General features: G+C 35.5%; 1 long non-coding RNA gene across 1 annotated transcript in view; it reads right to left on the reverse strand.

Moving 5' to 3' along the window:
* Positions 1–18825, reverse strand: part of LOC308683118 — a 40249-nt gene extending 21424 nt beyond the window's left edge. Inside the window, exons 1-4 of the long non-coding RNA XR_014029231.1 lie at positions 18613–18825; positions 9621–9772; positions 6456–6914; positions 4435–4516 (exon numbers count right to left, since the gene is read on the reverse strand). This is a non-coding gene — a long non-coding RNA (uncharacterized lncRNA). The remainder of the gene's footprint in view (positions 1–4434; positions 4517–6455; positions 6915–9620; positions 9773–18612) is intronic.
* Positions 18826–18996: the final 171 nt, after the last annotated feature.

Here is an 18996-nt window from a genome sequence, read left to right on the forward strand (position 1 = left end):
TTTTTTTTTTTAATTTTGACTTATAAATTTGATATAAAAGTAGCTGGCTACTGTCCCAGATGACCTGAGAGGTCTGCTCTGGATGGTTCATAATGCATCAGAAGATTAGAAATTTACTTTGGCCTTAAAATGTTAATTAATTTAATAACCAGCTGTAGTATTTTGATATGAGTTCTTTGACAGACATATAGCCAGTGTAAAAACCTCAGAACTGGAATGATGTAATCCACTTTATTCGATTTCAAGACACTGTTTATTGCAAATTATCCAGCAATCGGTCAACAAAGTACAGCAATTGAATATACAGAACACTTGTCAATGACTACCATTAAATGTCTTGTTACCAACATTCTTCAAAATATATATTTTTTTGTGTGTGTTCAACAGAAGAAAGCCATACATGTTTGAAACCAAGTGAAAGTGAGTAAATGCTTACATGATTTTTTTTTTAGTGAACTACCCCTATAAGTATCTTTTTATGTTCATTAGAGTTAGGCCTATATGAGTAAGTGATAAAGAATGATTTATAGGGATAGTTCACTTTGAAATTAAATTTTGGCATGTTTTAGCTTACCTTAAGGGCATCCAAGATGTAGGTGTCTTTGTTTCTGAAGTAGTTTCAATTTTGATATTTTTAGGTCAAACTGTTCTTGTCTGTCTGTCAGTCATATAATGCAGGTCTATATGGTCATTACCTGAAAGAGCACGATTTGTTATGATTTCTCTTACATTGAGCGCGCTTTTTGACGTGCCTACATTTGTAATTAAAAAATTTTGGTCAGCAGGAAAAATTGTCTAACGAACAGTTCTGTTTAAAAATACGTACTGAAATCGAACCGAAAGCCTCGTACAGAATGGTTCAATACGTGTATCGTTACACCCCTAAAATATATGTGTGTGTGTGTATATATATATATATATATATATATATATATATATATAATTAGTGCATCACCATTATGCAGGCAAAAATTTTTAATTATTGATATTAATTTATTAATAATATTGATATAAATTATATAGTCTCAATCTATATTCCGTTAACTCTATATTGGCCAGCTCTAGTGTGCATCCTAGCAAAAGTGAATGACTGTAATTAGTTAAAAATGATTGTCAACAATGCTTTTCTTGAGCAATAATTTTTTTCTTTTTCTCATTTGGCAGACGCAGTGATGACCAACTTTCCTTCGGCGACTGAATGGGAAATAAAAAATGCAATTTCTGGTCATTTTAAACAAGCACCAGGAAGAGATGGGGGTGGTGGTTTTGGATATAAAGCTAATAATTCATTCTTAAAAATTTAGTATCTTAAGTTGTTTTACATATTTTCCAATATTTTATTTGTTAATTTTTATGTTTGAATGTTGTCTAAGTTGTTAATATAATTGTTCTAAATAAATCCTTTATATTCAATTAGTTTGGATGGATTTTCATTTATGAGAACCTGTTATATTTGAGTGAAAAGAATCCTTATGCCTCATTTTGTTGTCTATTTCACTGACAGCCCAAAATCAGCCTTGTTTTAGCCTAGACCCATATTGCCTGTCTATTAGACGTATATATGTAGTCGTTTAATAGCTGTCTAATTGATGACTAGTCTATTCTTGGGTTATGGTTAGACGTCTATTAGACGTATAAATATAGTCATTCAATAGCTGTCTGATTGTCTATTCTTGGGCTATGGTTAGACGTCTATTAGACGTATACATGTAGTCATTCAATAGCTGTCTATTCTTGGGCTATGTTTAGACGTCTATTAGATTTTCACTGACAGCCCAAAATTAGCCTCGTTTTAGCCTAGACGTCTGGGCTGTGTTTAGACGGCTATTAGACGTCTATTAGACGCAAAATTGCTTGCTGGGGTGTTTCTGTAGGTTCTGACGTCACAAACTACCTTGTAACCAATCACATCAATGTGTAGGCGGGCTTTAGCATATCATTAACTAAGCTCTGAAGAAGGGGAGTCTCAAAAGAAGCCAGGTTTTCCCAGTATATTTTTCTGTTGATATGAAAAATCAGGTATATTACGATATTATAATGAACTATATGCCCATATATGCCTGAGATGGCGAACGGGAACATGGTTTGTGTAACATTAGCAACACATTATTAGCTGTTTGATAACATAGTCAAGCAAAAGGCTAATCATACTAATTACCATTATGTGTCCGATGTTGTAGAGAGAGTGATACATAAAACGCATTACCATTCTGATACATCGACTTCTTCTGAATCAGTTTCTGGTTCAAACATATATGGCTGAATTAAAACAGTAAATCCACTTGCCATCGTGCAGCGTTTACTACAGTAAAGTTGTACGAGTGGATAAGGTACTCTGAGTTCATGTGAGTGAGTGGAGGCGTTGCTAATTTGCATATTCATGGTCTGCGTGTACTAAAAGAAGCAAGGGTGTAGAGTTCCATTTAAGCTATTTTAAGGCATTAATATATGTTTTACAGGAAAAAACTACAGACTACAGGGGTACTCGAGACTCCAAAACACGTCTCCAGACCTTATAGGGTTTTTTTCAGTCCTCTACCCTGCGTCTTGAATTTTTAAATGCAAAAATTAAATGAAATGCTGCTGTCTGTACATTATTTTGCCTATTACACGACTACTCGCCAAATAAATTCTTATATCTTCTTACCTGTAGGCTATATTATCTTAAAGATTCTGCTAAGAAAAAACAGTCCATTACAAATATACAAAACAATCGACAACAAAACGAACATTGCAACGATATACAGTAATATTAATACTGAGGTTCTCTGAGGCCATTTTCACTATAATTCATAACTAAGACGCAAGATGGCACCAGTTGCATTTGCATGAAATGAGAAAGATTGAGTCCGCGGTGTGATTAATATGACAGTATCACGACAGTTTAAAGGTACAGTAAGCAATTTCTGAGAAACACTGTTGAAAGTGGATCGGACTGAGCACCAAAACACTTGTAGCCAATCAGCAGTAAGGGGCGTGTCCACTCATTAGGGGGAGGAGCCTGTGTTGCTTCATAGCGCATTGGTGAATTTGGGGGTGGAGCTATCAAGATAGGGGTGTGATCCTTTTGGGTAGGGGCGTGTTTGTTTTGGTGATTTCAAATATCAACAGCGTTTCTAAGAAATCGCTTACTGCACCTTTAATTAAAAATGGATGACGTGGCGCGATTGATCAATCAAAATCAAGGATTCCAGAGAACCGTGTAACAAACATATTAGAAATCTTTAATATCTTAATATTAAATGATATTATTAGGGTAATGTCATGCAAACATCTAGTATGAAATCTTCATATGACTAATATAACACTTTGAAAATGAATAATGGAAGTGTGCTGCAGTCAGTGCTTGCCATAAAGGATTTCTGTGGCCTGTGTACAGTATCCCGTCTTATCTCCACCTCTCAAACTGCTCTCTCGGGATTCTGATGACAGTAAAGCAGCTCTTCTGCACGAACTGAAGTGCCTTAATGCCTGCACTGGCATTTTAAAACCATTTCAGGGAGCCGGTGAATTTGCCTTCACACGAGTCGAGACATTGCGATGGCAGATTCGGCCACAGCTAAAGCTGACATTAATGCAGAATGGTGCACATTATTTGGATGTTTGTTTCAGACATTACGGATAAGGTCTAAGGTAAATGCTTTCAGATGTGTTTATTGATTTTGCACTCTGGGAACATTTAAGGCTTTCAAATCTACACAGTTCTGCTGTTTTGTCTCCAGGAAGCTTCTTAAAATGAGTTTGAGAACATAATAAGCAGGTGAAATTTCATTTTATTCTCCTTTTTTTCATTTGCGAGAATAATATTGTTTGTCTACCAGCTATTTCAGTATGGCTATTTTAGTGCCACTAAGAAGAAATAGAACAAATAAACTAAAGACAGCATTCCAGCTGAAGTGGCCTATTCAAAGCTCCAGAGAAGCAGCTCTGATTTAAACATACAAAATTATGCATGACAATGTAATTTTTGAAATGACATGTATGGGGAAAAAATGTAAATAGGAAAGGAAGGAAAAGCAATTGTTGCTATCACAGTTCATCACTGTTGCCTGAAAGGAGATTGAAAATTAGCGAGTAACTAGAAGAGAACATCCAGTGACAAACTTTAACTAATCTTGTTGTACCTGTAAAAATGAATATTGAAATGAAGTTCAGCCCAAAGGCTATTTCTCTAGGAAAATTACATTATTACATGCTGGCCAATGTAGCCTGAAGCTGTGGCAGTTCAGATTGCGCTAGATCAGTGGCTCTCAACCTTTAGAACTCCAAGGTCTCCCTTTGTCAAAGTCGATTTCCCTAATACACTCTGATTTTCCTCTTGTACTTCTGTTGAAATTATAACTAGAGGTACTTATTTCAAAGCGCGTTTAGGGCTGTCAATAAAATCAAATAATTAACTGTTCATATTTCAAGGAAATAAAACAAAATTGGTACCTAATGAAGCTGTGAAGCAGCAGATCTCCAGATGCAGAACTTCTTACGCTGGATATCCTTCAGAACTCTCTGCTCAGTTAGCCTATAATGTTTAAAATACAGGAAACAAAACAAAGAGTAAAAATGCAGGGGAAATGTGTGTGTGTGCGCATGTGTGTGTACTTGTACAACTATCTTTGTGAGGACCAGTTTGAGTTTTCGACCATTGGAGTGAGGACAAAGAGAGTAAAGTGAGGACATTTTGGCCGGTCCTCACTTTCTGAGAGCCTTTAAAGGCCTGTTTGAGGGTCAAGACTTGGTTTTAGGGATAAGGTTATAATTAGGTTAAGGGTCGGTTTAGGGTCAGGGTTCGGGTTAGGCACTTAGTTGTAATGGGTAAGGTTAGGGTAAGCGGCTAGAGATTGCATTGTGTCAATGAATGTCCTCATAAAGATAGATGTTCAAGAAAGTGTGTGTGTGTGTGTGTGTGTGTGTGTGTGTGTGTGTGTGTGTGTGTGTGTGTGTGTGTGTGTGTGTGTGTGTGTGTGTGTGTGTGTGTGTGTGTGTGTGTGTGTGTGTGTGTGTGTGTGTGTGTGTGTGTGTGTGTGTGTGTGGATAGATAGATAGATAGATTAGTAGTTAGAAAACAATAAAAACTAGAACTGGGAGAACTGGGAGTGCAGTCGGGCGGAAATCTTTTGTATTGACATTTTTTTGCTTTGCAATTTTAGTTTCAATATTGCTTGAAGGCGGCAGGATTCTTAAGTAGAGTTAAGATGAAAAGTGGGTGCAGTTTTGTGTCTGTCTGATTACATACTGATTAAGTGACACAAAAAAAGCTAACAAAAGACTAAAATCCCAAAAGCAAATGCCACAAATAAGATGACAACATAAGTGAAGAAAAAGATTTCCATCACAGAATGATGTAAAACTGTGCGGTTGCCATGGAGACGGAAGCTGTGAAATTCTGTATTGTACAGCCATCTAGTGGCAGAACATGAGTTGGATAATTTAATTCATTTTCCCTTGAAAAAGTAAAGTCATGGATAGTTCCATAGTAGTAGTTCTTATAGTACTCTTATAATATACTACTATACTACTCTTATATTATACTACACTGTATCCTATGGAAGTTTTTTCCTAACAAAATTAAAATGAAAAATCAAATGCTTAAATTGACCAAATAATAAACCAAAACAGCTGTTTAAATGATAAATCAAATTCAAATGAGACGTGTCAATCAAGTGGTGTTGGCGGAGTTTTAAGGTGGAAGAGGAGACATTCTTGTGTGCAGTTCGGGCGATTGCCACACTTGAGTAAAAAATATGATTCTGTAGCCTAAATCATATTGATGAGAACATTTCTCGTAATTATGACCTTTTCTCATAATAATGAGAAACTCTTGTATTACTTCTATGTGCAGACCAGCAGGGAAGGGCAGGCTAGCGACATCTGCTGGTCAGAGCCGTGTAAATGCGAGAAACGTTCTGCAAAATAGGTGTTTTCGTGGAAGTCAGTGTAATCTACAAAGTGTAATCTATAATATCATTAAATAACATTAATGATAAATGATCAATATATGCCTAGTATTCATTTGTGGGAGCAGCTGCATCACAAAATGACTTCTTAATGCTTTGTCAGTAAATGAAAGTTTTACATGATAAAGTTTTCAAAACACTTACTCGTGTGCAATAGCGAATGGGCATTAATACCATAGATATATATATACAAAAATGCCTCAGTCACTGTTTCAATGGGCCGCAATTTGTAAGCCGTCCGCCATATTGGAACGATCAAAGCCTGTCCATGAACATTTGAGAGCAAGTTGACTGAACCAAACTATCACAACTGCCAGTTTCAGTCCATTGCATTTAAAAAAATAAACCTGTTAGCATAAAATTCAGAAGTGAAAGTCATATTTGCATGGGTGAAGTGAAGGATGATGTTTTGCTCAGAATAGAACGGCACCAGTGCCAGATGTTCGCTGCCCCAAAGGGAGCTCGCTTTTAGATTCATAAATAAATGAGACATGCAAATCCTACCTGTCATTGGGGACTCAGATATGGCTTCATTCCCAGGAGAGAGCGGGACTTACTAGGAAACATCAGGATTGCCAGGTTTCATGGGATCTCATCGTGAGTAAAGGCCTGTTCACACTAAGGATGATAACTATAACGATAACGATAAAGCGGTCCACACCACAACTAGAACAATAACAGCACAGAGAAACAATATTGTTGGAGTCACTTTCAGAACGCATGTAAAGCGACAGACGACAAAACTGCAGTGTGTGTTCAGAATAAACAGAAGAGTATTGTACGCTGGTGTAGACGCTAATATAGTTATCTTTATTTTTATCGTCATTGGCATGAACTGGCCTTTACTCAGCAGACACACAACTCTCCCGGCCGTCTCCCAGCATTAATTGAGGAGTTTTAGGATGGTATTGACCCATGTATCTTCAGCCCTCAGACACCTTTGAGAGGTTATGTACACACATGCTGAGGAGAAATGCAGAAAACAAAAATGCATTTTAGTATAGGGCCTTTCTATAAATCGGGGTACATTTCACATCAACAGAAATAGTACAAAAGCAATATGCTTTATCATTATAATGACTATTGGTTTATATATACAGTATATATATATATATATATATATATATATATAATATTATATATCATATATATATATAAACATATATTTATATATCTGCTAGCTGCCAAGCTTAATCATTAAACACCATTTTGATATGACAATATATTTCCTGGTGAATTTGAAAATGTCTCTTTTGTCTATTCTTCCATATGTAGAGTGATTGTTTTAAAATAATTTTAAGAATCATATATTTTGCATGTGATATTTTCAACATGGACACTAAGGATAGAAAGATTATTTTCATGATAAATCTGCCTTAAATATAATTTTGTCAATTTGTTATGCAAACCTCCAACCTGTGTGGATATAAAATATAATATATATAACCTGAAGGATATGAGAAGAAGCATAATTAAAATATATTATAATAATAAGTATTAGTATAGTAGGCCTATTAATTATTATTATTATTATTTACAGATTATTTGAAATGTAAAAAATAGTACAATTGACTGTACACATTGTTAACTCTTGCACACACACATTTACTCTCCTTTGACACAGAAAGTAAAATTATGATAAAAACGATCTATGGCAAAAAATATATATATTATCATCAGTGAACACAGTAGGGTCATGAGAATTGAAATCATAAAATATTGCAAACCATAACAATGCACCCGATATAGTTGATGGTCACTTAATATGACACCACAATAACGACAAATATTGAAAGAAAGAAAAGATGTGTAAAAATAATTCAGTATATGATGCTCGTTGAATGATGTTGTGATCAATCTCTTTTTATTTGCAAGGGTTGTTTGTTCAGCAATATAGTTAAGTTAATCTTAAATTAAATTTCAATGAAAAAAATGTTTTTTCTAAAGTATTTAGATGTTATAAATACATGGACTATAGATTTTGATTTTAACATTTTTGTATTATAATTTTTTACTCGAAGACTCATTCACCTCTAAAACAGACTGCAAAAACTATTTTAAGGAACAGATTTCAAGCTAACTGAAACATAGGGTGCACAAAATATTTCAGTGAGATTTTAATATGCTTACCTTTAAAGGATTAAAATATGATATTTCTGAAGAACATTAAAAAAATTAAAATATGAATCATCAATGGACAAATTTCAGAATGACTCTTATATTTAGTATGTATAGTTTAGTTTTAACATTAAGTTCAATATATGGTAAATAGTTCAACAGATGCTCATCTGTAACTTAATAACATAAATAATTGTGATCAATTAATTAAATAAGTTTAATACATTTTTCCTGATATTTGTTCTCATATATTTTTATATTACATTAAAACAATGGCATTTATTCAAAATATCTTCAGGATTAAAATACTTTGATAGCCTTTCATTAGAATTAAACATTATTTATTTTTTCAGGAACCTACACTGTAATTTTTTGGGGAGTTTTTCACCAGATAACACAAAAATGTGCTTCATGTGGTAACATCTAAATTAACTTGTTTTACTCAAATCAAAAATATTTAATAGGACTAAATCAACCTGATTACATAACAGACTAACATTTAAAATTAGTTTAAACTTTGACACACCAATGTTTATTAATGTGCACCGACTAAACCTAAACTGAACAAAGTAAATTCAGTTATAGCCTAGATAAATAAAGTGGAAATTCTTTTGTGAGTTTGTCGGAAGATTGCACTAAATAAACAGTTAAATGTTTGATTCCAGAGTGTAAAAGGCTTATTTCTTCAGACAAAAATATGGTGATATTTCATGTTGTAATTTTGTTTTGTATTTATTTTGATATTTTATATATAAAAGTTTTAAAAATTAAGTTAATCCAAATAATAATTTATAATGTAATGCTAATTAAACAAATCTCTTTGGTTGAAAGAGTATTTTTACTTTCAATTGACTATAGAAATATGATTTGTGTAAATAATTTTTTTTAAGTTGAGCTAAAGTAAACCAATTACTTGAAAACAAGTTGAAGTAATTTTTTTACTTTGATCCAACAACTCGTTTTTTTCAGTGTACTAACACCAACAAAAGAGTCAGATCAGGTAGCTCCTGATATTCTTTTAATATCTTAACACAAACAATTGTTTATGGCACAAACCAGCACGAACGATTGAGAATATTTTGCCAACGTTTTGCGTTGGGTGGGGGGGGGGCGGGGCAACTTCACGCATGTTTCTTTCAGTCCCTCTTCGTGTGAAATTTACTTTTTTCTTCATCCACATGGAAATGCATCCTATATACCACCCAATGTAAGCAAAGTATTTACACTAACAAGATCATTTGCATTGACAGAACTAGTCTCAGTGCTTTACTTGTCTTTATAACCTTGTCAGTTTAGTGTTTAATGTACTCTTAATGACAGTATACAGCAGACAACAACTATGCTTTTCATCATTTCCATCTGCATATTGACCACTGGAATTCAAGGTAGGTCAAATAAAGATGTTTTATATATTTAGACAGTTATGCTGAAGAGATTTCTAACCATCTGTCTTTTACAGGCTCAAATGGACAAGTGACAGTTACTCAAACTCCTCAAGTCCAACCACTCAACGTGAGGAAACGGTCAAAATAAACTGCAAAACCGACTTACCTGTCGCTGACTGTACTCTCTGGAGGAACTGTGTGTTCTGGTACCAGCACAAACCTGGACATGCTCCCAAACTCCTCATTCATCTCATACGTGAACGTCACTCAAACGTCCCATCTAGATTCAGCGGCAATGGCGCTCACACTGACTTCAGTCTGACCATCAGTGGAGTCCAGAAAGAAGATGAAGCACAATATTACTGTATGACCGCACACAAGATTGACAACAAGTATGTGTACACACAGTGATAAAGAGTCATACAAAAACCTCCCTCAGTCTGTTTCACGCTGATACACACCGCAGTTGCTGATGGGGAGGAAGTGAATCGGCACAATAACACACTCACTGCAGTACATTTATAGTACAATCTACAGTAGGATTTAAACATTATAGTTTATTTAAGGTATTGTTTTAGACATTTATTTATTTAATGTGCTATTGAGATCAGATCTAATTTATCTGCGTTAGTGAATTTCATTAAAATTACAGATCATTGAGAGATGGTAGGATATGTTTTGAGTGCTATTTAACTATTTACGATGTGATTTTTAATACTTGTTGACCGAGCTGCTTCCAAAATGTCTGTATGAATGAAAAAAAAAAAGTGCACTCATTCACTTTCGCAAAAATATCAAATAAAAAATACTAAAATAGACATTTTACTTTCAGAAGAAATAAACACAACTACACACAATACCATTTATTTACTTATTTAAAACAAATCAATCCAAATCTATTAAACTGTCATGCTGAATTCTGACTTGTTTGCCTTATAAAACATTATATTGCATATACAAGTATTCTTGCATTGAAATTTTACATACTACAATAATTATTAGTATCACTGTAAAAAAATAGATTACTTAACAGCAACAACAATTAATAAAAACTTATTTACCTTACTTGCTCTAATAACCTTATTAAAGCAGGAAAAATTATATTTTCTTATTTGTCATTTTGTAATATATTCCTATAAATCTTTTTATTTATTTTTTAAAAATGTGAACCATGTTTGAATGCATGATCATGAGATTTAAATTTCTGTTGTATGCTAAAAGAAAACTGGTACACTTTAATTTAGACAATTAATTTATTAAGCTTGTATGATACAACTTGAATAACTTGATACATTTTTGTAGCTCTTTTTTATATGTTTAGTCCAATACTGCTGCATTAGGTATGGAAGCTTGTTAAAATAAAAAAAGGTAACTGTTAATTGTTTAAAAAAAGTTTACATCTCGCAATTCTGACTTTTTCCCCTCACAATTGCATGTTATAATGTCAGAATTCTGAGATAATAAGTCGCAATTACCTTTTTTTATTATTATTTCGTGGCGGAAACAAGTTTCCATACCTAAACTTTCTTTGACCTTCATTATCCTTATTATTAGTTTATGTTGGACACTACTTTTTAACTTTAATCGCAGATTTCTGATGTTCCAATAAAGATTATTTTCATAGGAACAGAATAATTAACAGCAAAATTTGCATAGTCATTCAGTGAAGCTAAAGTCAGCTATATAATCCTGTGACTTTTACTGTACCTCTATGACCTCTTTTCTCATAACCAAAAATGGTATTCCTCATTTTTCTCACCATCTTGCTTTGGTCACTGACTCTAGGTAACTTTCATTCTTAATAGATTTACAACACTTTTCCTTGTTATATTTTTATGTTTTGTAATTTTTTTTAACATGTCTTAATAATTGTATTATCGTTAACAGTTTCCAGTCAAGTGTAAGTGACTCAGAGCCCTTCGCAGAAGACTCTTCATCTAGGAGAATAAGTTACAATTAAAGCTGCAAGCAGCGATGAAAGGGCCCTCGCACCCGTGCCATCAACACTCGGTGGCTTTAGGAAGACAGAGCATGGTTGGGAAATGTACATTTAAGGAGGTATATATAGTAAGAGTATGTCAAAGTTAGTAACAAAATGTTTTGTATAATGGTGATAATAGCATGCTTCATGACTCAGCTAAGTGTTGCTAGCATGTTTAGTCTGTTTCTAGCATGCTTAGTACACAATAATTATGTGGTTAGTACTGCATTACTGTGTTAACCATGTCAGTTTCTGTTGCCAGTAGGTGGCGTTATGACTATAGCTGAATATGAGCATGGATGTGTGTTCAGGACAGAACTCTTATCAAACATGTGAAGTTTGGTGCAAATTGGAAATTGCCTTCTTGAGTAACAAAAAAGTCATGTTTCATTGAATTAGCATTCTTTAGCACTTAGCTAAGCATTGTTAGCATGTTTTAACATGTTTCTAGCATGTTTAGAACTCAATGGCATTTTTAACATGTTGCTAGAACGGCATCAACGTGTTAAACATGTCACTTCCTGTTGCCAGTAGGTGGCGCTATTACTAAAAATGAACATTCTCATGTAGATGTATTCAGGCCATGACTCTTATCAAAAGTGTGAAGTTTGGGGCAGATTGGACATTCCATGCCTGAGTTACAGCAAATTCCTATTTAATTGCAATAATAGCATGCTTTAGCACTTAGCTAAGAGTTTGCTAGCATGTTTTAGCATGTTTCTAGTATGTTGTTAGCATGTTTAACACTTGCTGGCACTTTTTTATATGTTATTAGGAGTCCATAACAGTGTTAAACATGTCACTTCCTGTTGCCAGCAGGTGGCGCTATGACTGTAACTGAATATAAGCATGGTCATGTGTTCAAGACAGAACACTTATCAAAAGTGTGAAGTTTGGGGCAGATTGGACATTCCATGCCTGAGTTACAGCAAATTCATATTTAATTGCAGTAATATCATTCTTTAGCACTTAGCTAAGTGTTTGCTAGTATGTTTTAGCATGTTTCTAGTATGTTGGTAGGATGTTTAGCACCTACTGGCATTTTTTTTATATGTTATTAGGAGTCAAGAACAGTGTTAAACGTCACTTCCTGTTGCCAGCAGGTGGCGCTATGACTATAACTAAATATGAGCATGGACATGTGTTCAAGAGATAACTCTTATCAAACGTGTGAAGTTTGGGGTAGATTGTACATTGCCTTCTTGAGTAACAACAAAGTCCTGTTTCATTGAATTATCATGCTTTAGCACTTAGCTAAGTATTGCTAGCATGTTTTAATATGTTTCTAGCATGTTTAGAACTCAATGGCATTTTTAACATGTTGCTAGAACGGCATCAACGTGTTAAACATGTCACTTCCTGTTGCCAGTAGGTGGCGCTATTACTATAACTGAATTTGAGCATAGACGTGTTCAGGCCATGATTCTTATCAAACGTGTGATGTTTGGGGCAGATTGGACATTCCATGCCTGGGTTACAGCAAATTCCTATTTAATTGCAGTGATAGCATGCTTTAGCACTTAGCTAAGTGTTTGCTAGCATGTTTCTAGTATGTTACTAACCTGTTTAGCACTTGCTGGCTCTTTTTTATATGTTATTAGGAGACCACAACAGTGTTAAACATGTCACTTCCTGTTGACAGCAGGTGGCGCTATTACTATAACTGAATATTCTCATGTAGATGTGTTCAGGCCATGACTCTTATCAAACGTGTGAAGTTTGAGGCAGATTGGACATTCCTTGCCTGTGTTACAGCAAATTCCTATTTAATTGCAGCAATAGCATGCTTTAGCACTTAGCTAAGTGTTTGCTAGCATGTTTTAGCATTTTTCTAGTATGTTGTTAGCATGTTTAGCACTTGCTGGCACTTTTTTTATGTTTTTATGTCCACAACAGTGTTTGACATGTCACTTCCTGTTGCCAGCAGGTGGCACTATGACTGTAACTGAATATGAGCATGGTCATGTGTTCAGGACAGAACGTTTATTAAAAGTGTGAAGTTTGGCGCAGATTGGACATTGCCTTCTTGAGTAACAACAACATCCTGTTTCATTGAATTAGCATGCTTTAGCACTTAGCTAAGTATTGCTAGCATGTTTTAAAATGTTTCTAGCATGTTTAGAAGTCAATGGCATTTTTAACATGTTGCTAGAATGGCATCAACGTGTTAAACATGACACTTCCTGTTACCAGTAGGTGGCGCTATTACTATAACTGAATGTTCTCATGTAGATGTGTTCAGGACAGAACGCTTATCAAAAGTGTGAAGTTTGGGGCAGATTGGACATTCCATGCCTGAGTTACAGCAAATTCCTATTTAATTGCAATAATAGCATGCTTTAGCACTTAGCTAAGAGTTTGCTAGCATGTTTTAGCATGCTTCTAGTATGTTGTTAGCATGTTTAGCACTTGCTGGCACTTTTTTATATGTTATTAGGAGTCCATAACAGTGTTAAACATGTCACTTCCTGTTGCCAGCAGGTGGCGCTATGACTGTAACTGAATATGAGCATGGTCATGTGTTCAGGACAGAACGCTTATCAAAAGTGTGAAGTTTGGGGCAGATTGGACATTCCATGCCTGAGTTACAGCAACTTCCTGTTTCATGGCGAAACATCGAAATTTGTCAGGCCGCCGAGGACCCGCCCTTTGACGAAAACTCAAGATCTTCGCAATTTAACGTCGCAAAGGCCTTAAGATTACACTCACCAAATCTGAAGATGATCAGATTAAAACTGTAGGAGGAGTTCGTTAAAGTACGAGGCCTGAAAATGTCAAAAACTGCACAAAAATCTGAGAGGAAGTTCAAAATGGCTGACTTCCTGTTGTGTTTAGGGCTATGCTCCAAGAGACTTTTTTGTAGGTATTAGTTCATTACATGTATGTACCGAATTTCGTGCACGTACGTGGAACGTTGCGGGAGGCGCACTCCGTTGAACTTTTATAGGTGGCGCTATCGAGCCGTTTTGCCCCGTCCAATTCTGAAACCTATATCAGATGTAAATTTTCGCCAGTTCTGACGCGTGTGCAAAGTTTTGTGAGTTTTCGAGCATGTTTAGGCCCTCAAAAATGCAATTCAATGCGGAGAAGAATAATAATAATAATAATAAATATAGCTGCGAGCAGCGATTGCGGGCCCAAGCCGGTGGCACCGCCACCCCGGTGCCTTTAGTTACCTAAAGGCACCGGGGATGGCGGTGCCACCGGCTTTGGCCCTCCATCGCTGCTCGCAGCTATATTTATATATATGTATATATATATATATATATATATATATATATATATATATATATATATATATATACACACACACACACACACACACACATATATATATATATATATATATATATATATATATATATATATATATATATATATTTATAAGACAGAAAATATTACTTGTATTACCTTATTCTGATTTTATGATACACTCAAAATATTCCACAACAAATCCTTTAAATTTAATGTAAAAATAAAAACGAAAGTAAGCAGTGTTGGTCTCACGTAACCCTCTCATTAGAATCAAAATGTTTCAATTTTTGCGATGTATTTGGATGCTAAACTATTCTTTATTATAGGCTTTGTACTTCACTCGTGTTCCAATATCGATGGAAAAAATCATCCTCTTCACGCGCGCAAAAATGTGCTTGGAAACATCACAGTGGAGCTCTGCTTACTGTGAATGGTACAGATTGTACTACTGACTATTTAAACAGAGCAGTGTAATTCGTTTATGTTAGGTTGACTATTTTTATTATTATATTGTATTAGGGCTATAATGAATGTCAAGATTGCAATTCTGGAATGTGTGTGTGACGCGGTTGCGGTTGAACAGTGGACACAAAAACATAAATAAAATGTTTTAGTTAATTCCTACATCCATAGGAATACATTGAAAATGCTCGCTCTACTCCGCACCATTATCAATGTCTGTGCGGACATCTGTATTTTACTAGTATATAGTATACTATAGTTAGCGATTTAAAAGCCCTCAGCGGTGTCACATGTCGATTAACCGGTGGGAAAATGTTATCACAGTCACATCCCTAATATATTTATATATAAATACAATAGGCCTACCTGAAAGAGAATTTTACTTGCGCGACCAAAGTATAGCCTGATTAGAACGTCAATAACAAAAAAATAACTTGGGAATCACTAAAACGAGAGATTATTCTAATTTCATTACATTCATTTTAAGTTGCAATCAGCAGTTAATAATAAATGTATTACTGATCAATGGTAACAAGGTTGCACTGCTGAGGCTCATGCTGCTTCTCCAGGAGAATTGTAAACAAATGAGCGCAGCACACAAAAAAGCAACCCAGTTAACAACATACTGACTATAAAAATTACAAATATGGAGTTTTTATATATTTTATAACATATGATAGAGTTAAGCAACCTCACTTGACGAGTAGGCAACTATTTCCTGAATACAATCACAATTGAAACTGTGACATTGATTTCATACAACAGGTTAATAAACAGTTACAATTAAGTCACTTACATTTTAGATGCAATATTGACTGTTTTTGTTCTGTTTCAGCAGCAAAAATAGTTAAACAAAGATCACAGCAACTTGTTTTCTCATTACTGAATGATTCAGCACTTTGAAACGAATCGCTTGACTCAAAGATTCAATGGTCAATCCATAAACATCTGTCTCAATCATGAATGACTCAGTCATTGGAATGAATCGTTTGAACGAATGAATCAATGACTCGCTCATTAAGATGGTCGCCTGGCGACACCTAATGGCGGTTTAGTGTTATGTTTAAAAGTATCATTCTTTCCAACGTGCACCATTATCAATGTCTGTGCGGACGTCCGTTTTTTTACTTTCACTTTTATATTAGCGATTTAAAAGCACCCGCTCGTGTCACACGTCGCTTAACCGATGGGAAAATATCCTCACAGTCATATACCTAATAAATTTATATTTAAATACAATAGGCCTACCTAGTAAAACGTTTTATATACTATTTTGATATCCTTTTGGACACAAGAGGGCAGTATAGCCCTATGTTTGCTTTTTTGTTGAAACAAATAGCACTAAATAGCCTGTTTTTAAATTTTTCATACTTCTTGAATTGCAAAAACAGAATAAAATAGGTTTAGTTCTAATATTTGTATTATTTTATATAAAAATAAATGGTGTATAATTAAATTTTAAGAATATATGAGATGTTTTCTGATTCCTTTTTTGACATTATTTTAATCCCTCGCCATGTCAAAACCGTTTGAGATATTCAATATCCGTTCTCAATTTAGCATCTTTAATGTATTTTCATCATGTTGAAAAAGTTTGGTGTGAATAAAAAAAAAAAACACTTAGCAGGAGTGGGTAAAAAGCAGAGGCTGAATTTGCAAATAAATCAACATTCAAACCAAAATATCTGACTTCCTGTTGGTCCAAGCTAATGACCTCAAATTAGAAAGTTGTCCAGCTCGATGAGACCAATATACTTACTGATTTTTGTAATTGTGGGTAAACCTAACCCCCCCACTTTTGTCAAAAACATTTTGAAAGTGACACACTTCCTGCTGCCAGTTGGTGGCGCTATAACTTTGACTCACAATAGTTACATCCATCTGATCGGCCTCTTACCACGAACACACTGGTGAAGTTTCATCAAGATCCGTTAATGTATGCAGAAGTTATACCACTTCGTGTTTCTCTTTTCTCGCCATAAATTCGTTTCCTCGCCACGGCCAAACCGTTCGAGATATCAAAAATCCGTCCGCAATTTAGAATCCTCAATGTCTTGACTTCATGCACACCGAGTTTGGTGGGGATTGGATGAATTCTCTAGGAGGAGTACTTCGCATTCCACAGCAAGCGTTCTCCAAACAACAAATCTCACTCAAAAGACAAATCCCCCCACCCCTCACACACACAGAGACGCAGAGGCAGAGAGAGAGAGGGAGAGAATTCTACAAAAAATCACATTCAAACCAAAATATCTCACTTCCTGTTGGTCACAGCTTATGACTATAAATTAGAAAGTTGTCCGGCTTGATGAGAACAATATACATAACGATTTTTGTGACTCTACTTAAAACTAAGCCCCCATTTTTGACTAAAGGTGGCGCTACTGAGCCCCTCACCACGCCCGTTTCTGAAACTTTGCACATGTCTACTGGCTAATAAATGTGATGTGTCTGTCGAGTTTCATCCAATTTCAAGTATGTTAAGAGTCTCAAAAGGATCAAAAAAGAATATTAAAGTTTGAAGCGTTGCCACGGCAACAGTATTTAAGATATCAAAAATCCTTTCACAAGTCTACATCTGCCGTGTGTTTACATTATACACATAAAGTTTGAAGCAAATCGGGTAAAAATAAGAGGGTGATTTCAAAGCATTTTGAAAGTGACACACTTCCTGCTGCCAGTTGGTGGCGCTATAACTTGACTCACAATAGTCACATCCATGTGATCGGCCTCTTACAACGAACACACTGCGGAAGTTTCATCAAGATCAGTTAATGTATGCAGAAGTTATAACACACTTCCTGTTTATCTTTTCTCGCTATAAATTCGTTTCATCGCCACGGCCAAACCGTTCGAGATATCAAAAATCCGTCCGCAATTTAGCATCCTCAATGGCTTGACTTCATGCTGACCGAGTTTGGTGTGGATCGGATCAATTCCCTCGGAGGAGTACATTAAATTCCACAGCATGCGTTTTTCAAACAACCCATAATAGCTGACTTCCTGTTGGGCAGAGCTAATAACTTAGAGTGCGAAAGTTGTTCGGCCCGATGAGATCTATATGTGTACCGAGTTTCATACTAATACGTTCTTGTATGTGTCCAAGATTTAAGATTGTGTTCTAGGGGGCGCTGTTGAGCCCCCCTGCCACGCCCGGGTACCAGCTTCAGCCCGGCCCTAATGGCCGTGGGTTCTGACCTGCGTGCAAAGTTTCATGAGTTTTTGAGCACGTTAAAGGCCCCAAAAGCCCCCGAACCCTTGAAGAACAATAATAATAATAATAATCCTAACGAAAACAATAGGGCCTTCGCCCCTTCAGGGCTTGGGCCCTAATAAACAGAGCAATTCCAAGAGGGTCCTCACACCATCGGTGCTCGGGCCCTAATAACATGTAAAGCCAGTCTTGATGTTGGTAAATGGTGTGGTGGTAAATAGCCTACTGTCTGAGCTGGTAAGTTACCTCAAGAAATCGGGAGAAGTTCATAAACTCCTCATCTTTGGAGGAAATGTCCGGGCTTCCTCTACCCCTTCTCGCTTTAGTGGAAGTGGATCTGTTAAAGATTTCCAGATGATCATCAGAGGAGTCCAGGCTGAAGATACAGGAGATTATTATTGTTTCGGCGATTTAGGTGGTTATAGATTCAGTGATAAAGAGCCGTACAAAAACCTTCTTCAAGAACCTGAGGGGATCAACTGCAGATGCCGCGATAGAGGAAGTGAAACCGCTCAATAACACTGTGGGGAAACAGAAGGTTAAGAGATATCTTCACATTTCATTGGATTAGATCTTATGCTTTCAAAGCTAGCCTCTCCCAAAATTCCCTAAGACGTGTTCGACTTAAAG

The sequence above is a fragment of the Scardinius erythrophthalmus genome (genome assembly GCF_964197995.2).
Source record: "Scardinius erythrophthalmus genome assembly, chromosome: 22".
NCBI lineage: Eukaryota > Metazoa > Chordata > Actinopteri > Cypriniformes > Leuciscidae > Scardinius > Scardinius erythrophthalmus.